The 3,838-nt window shown below is 46.4% G+C and overlaps 1 protein-coding gene across 1 annotated transcript in view; it reads left to right on the top strand.

Moving 5' to 3' along the window:
- LOC107736989 (ADAMTS-like protein 3) overlaps positions 1-3,838 on the top strand; it is a 195,209-nt gene that overhangs the window by 4,006 nt on the left and 187,365 nt on the right. The window lies entirely within an intron of this gene.

Genomic DNA, 3,838 nt, shown 5'->3' with positions numbered 1-3,838 from the left:
TGTCCTACACCAACCCTACCCCTAAACCTACCCCTTACAGGAAACTTTGTGCTATTTTACTTTCTCAAAAAAACTCATTCTGTATGATTTATAAGCTTGTTTCCTCATGGGGACCTCAAAAATGTCCCCACAAGGTCAAAATTTACTGGTATTACTATACTTGTGGGGACATTTGGTCCCCATAACGTGATGAATACCAGGTGCACACAAACAAACACACACACACACACACACAGCAACAGTCAAGCCCAAATCGGCTCTCTCCTCTAACCTCTCAAGTCGGCTCATAGTCATGCGCTCCATCACAGGTCCGGAGGGAACCGTTAAACGTTGCCTTCTTTTTTTGTAAGAAACAGGTTATATATAGAGGGCTGGTGTGGATGTTAATGGAAGAGCTGGCATGGATGTGGATGCCAGCCTAATCCTGTACAATAGGGCCACTCGATAACAGCAATTTACACCACAGCGCTGCCACCTAAAGTGGCCAAATCTCTTTGTCCTGTGCGCCGGTACATGAATAACAACAGCTGAAACCCAAGTCCTGCCTTTGTGGGATTCCGAACGAAATGCCAGTGGAAAGACGGAGGAGAGAGCAGGTAGCAGGTAGTGGCATTAGTGCAGCAGTGCACTCTGGGATAGAGTTACAGCCGGCCACGTCGAGTCCCTTTTCCATGCACGCACCATTTGGCTAGTGTCATTCATTCCCTAGTTTGTATGCGAGCTGACGGACAGCAGCAGCGCTCTCTTTTACGCCGTTTTAAACCACGTCAGAATTTATCATTTCCATTTCGTTGACTGAAGCAGGTGACTGTGGCCATCCATCTTGGACAGAACAGGTTTCTGCTGGAGTCTAAATTGAAATTTGATGTGCATTTATCCAGAGTGTCCATTAAAGCTCTTTGCAGTAATCTTTCAGAATAATATTTGTTCTATGGGCTAAACACTTCGGCTTGATTTATGCGCACGTGGGAGCCGCCGCTGGGACTCCTTAAGAAGCTGTGAGTTTCAGCACTGAAAGCGAAGTGGAGTCTAACAGGTGATTTCACTACTCTTTTCCCACATCTCCTATTTTCCTGCTTTTCCTATTAGAGAGCGGCTCTGCTCTTTCACCTCCCTCTGGCAGCGCGCTCCTCCTGCTAGACGCGCTCTCACACACATACACATCTTTCTCATGAAAGGACTTTGCAGGGTCAGATTGTGTTAGATGTGGGATTCGGTGGGTAGACGTATTTCATTTTGCCTTTTGTTCAGCCTGATAAAATGATAAAATTCACAAGGTCTCGGCTAAATCGGAGTATGAAGTTCTGTCAGTGTTTTATATCTGTGTCTAGTATTAGGCCAGAAACATATTTTAGAAAATACATATTTTAGAATTTTTTTCTGTCTATCTGTCCGTCCATCATCTATCAATCTATCTAGATTGATAGATGATACGACGCTCTATCTATCTATCTATCTATCTATCTATCTATCTGTCTGTCTGTCTGTCTGTCTGTCTATCTATCTGTCTACTCTATCTATCTGTCTATCTATCTGTCTGTCTGTCTGTCTGTCTAAAATGTCTAAAATGTGTTGAGTACAGCATGGTTTTGGTCTTAGCTAAACTGCAGTGCTTTCAGCCCTCGTATTCTTCAATAGTTTGCTGCACTTTGGCAGCAGGTTCTTATTAAGATCTTAAATTCACTTGTTTGGATAATCCAGCACCTAACACTTCATCTCAGCGGAGCAACCTTTATTCTGCAGGGACAGAAAGCATGCACTTCTTCTCCCAGAGAAATGTAACATTTAAGAAGAAGCTCTGAGGTTAAATGAGTACATAGTCAACAATTACGGGCCAGAGTAGATTTTTAAATAGCAATTCTTGCTTGGCTTATAGCGTAGATTATGACAAGCAGATGTTGCACTAACCTTGTGCCTGATTGCTTTTTATTGCATTGTGTTTTCAAGGGTACTGATATTCTCAAGTTTTCAATTGAAGCCATTTGTGCCCTCTTTTTCAATGTCACCATCTCTTCCATTTCGATTGCTTTCCATTTTTTATTTTTTTTATTCCCAATTTACAGATTCAGAAACATTATTGAAGGGTTGCATTGTAGGCGGACGAACAAATGAGCCTTTTGTTGTCTCTGCCTTTCATAGATGGGAAATGCATAACAATGCGCTCTTTCTATCACATTGTGAAGTTTTTAAATCATTTTTTGGGATAGTTTTCAGCACTTGTTATTGACAGAGACCATAGAAAGACGACCGGAAATTATACAGCAGTGAGAGGAGGAATGAGAATGGGTTGAATTCATTCAAACCTTAGAGGTTGCTTTTTCATTGCAAACAAATGAGGTGTGTTATGCTGCCTACCTTTTGGAACATCCTCCGTGTTGATGATGCCTTAAAATGCACACTAGCTTGGAACAAAGCCAGGATGGTAAACAGTGTAAGAGACGTGTTCATCAACACACAAACCAACAGAACAACAGCTCAATCTCCCATGTCATTTCTGGCTAGCGCTCAACAGATACTGTGTTTGCGTGTGTGGATATTTAAATGAGTGAGCATGCTGTGTTGGAGGAGAGTGTGAAGTTTTCCGTGGAGTTGTGTCAGGCAGCAGTATGAAAGCTTTGCTCGCTCACTGCTGTTGTATCGTGGGTCCAAAGACACTACGGCTGCAGCTCCAGCCTGTTTGAACAGCTGACGCCTAAAGCAGAGACAAAAAACCTGGCTCCAGACAGCCTCATCGCTGAGAGCCGGGAATAGGTTGTGGATGTTTTAGTATGTGTTTCAAGTGTGCACTTGTATGTCTGTATATTTGTTCTTTATGGATGAACAAGAAGGCTACAGGGCCCCCACAATATTTGCACACTTAAGCCATACTTAAAAATGTCTGAATGTTATTGCATTGCATAAAATCTAAAATGAAGTTAGATCGTTTTTTTGTAAGAAAGACAGCACAAGCATACTATAACAGTTCGTAGTTCGGGAAGAAGGAGGCGGGAACCGGCGAACATTAAAAGACTTTAATAAAATAAACAAACACAAAATGAAAGTAAAGCGGCAGCCCCTCTCGGACGACTGCCGCACACAAAACACAAAATAAAATCCAGGCCTGGTCCTCTCTCGTCCAACACTGTCGTCACTCCTCCTTTTATCCTTCCGGAGCTCCTCCGTGGGACTCGAGACCGGTGAGTGGCGCAGGTGTCGCGCATTAGCATTTACTCCACCGGCCTCGCGTTCCCACGGCTCTCGGCCCCGCCCCACTCGTCACATACCCCCATCGCCCCTCGCAGGCCGGGGGGTACCCACGAGACTGTGCTCTACTCCCCTCCCTCCCCCTCCGGGGGAGCCAATCACGGCGGCCGTAGCATACCTGGGGGTAAGGACAGACAGAAGAGGCGAGAGAAAAGGAGACGGAAGGATGAGGAGAGACAGAGACGAGAGAGGGGAGAGAGGGAAAAATAAATAAAAATCTTGTTCCGGTTCCCAGACACACTGCCGCTCGGCCCTCCACCAGGGGGGTACTCACGAGACTGCGCTCTACTCCCCCCCTCCGGGGGAGCCGATCACGGCGGCCGCGGCGTACCTGGGGGTAAGGACAGACAGACGAGGCGAGAGAAAAGGAGACGGAAGGATGAGGAGAGACAGAGACGAGAGAGGGGAGAGAGGGAAAAAAAAAATCTTGTTCCGGTTCCCCGACACACTGCCGCTCGGCCCTCCACCAGCTGGGTAAATTCTTCCGCGATGCCAGGCGGCGGCACTGGATAGCCCTCGGTGGACGGCCCGACAGTCCTCCGCCGCCCGGTGGACGGCGACAGCTCCTCCGGGTTCGGGCAGCCGGCAGGAGTCC

Source organism: Sinocyclocheilus rhinocerous, unplaced genomic scaffold (assembly GCF_001515625.1).
Source record: "Sinocyclocheilus rhinocerous isolate Xijiao unplaced genomic scaffold, SAMN03320098_v1.1 scaffold433, whole genome shotgun sequence".
Lineage (NCBI taxonomy): Eukaryota > Metazoa > Chordata > Actinopteri > Cypriniformes > Cyprinidae > Sinocyclocheilus > Sinocyclocheilus rhinocerous.
The sequence above is the reverse complement of the archived record's forward strand: the minus strand, read 5'-3'. Positions and strand labels throughout refer to the sequence as shown.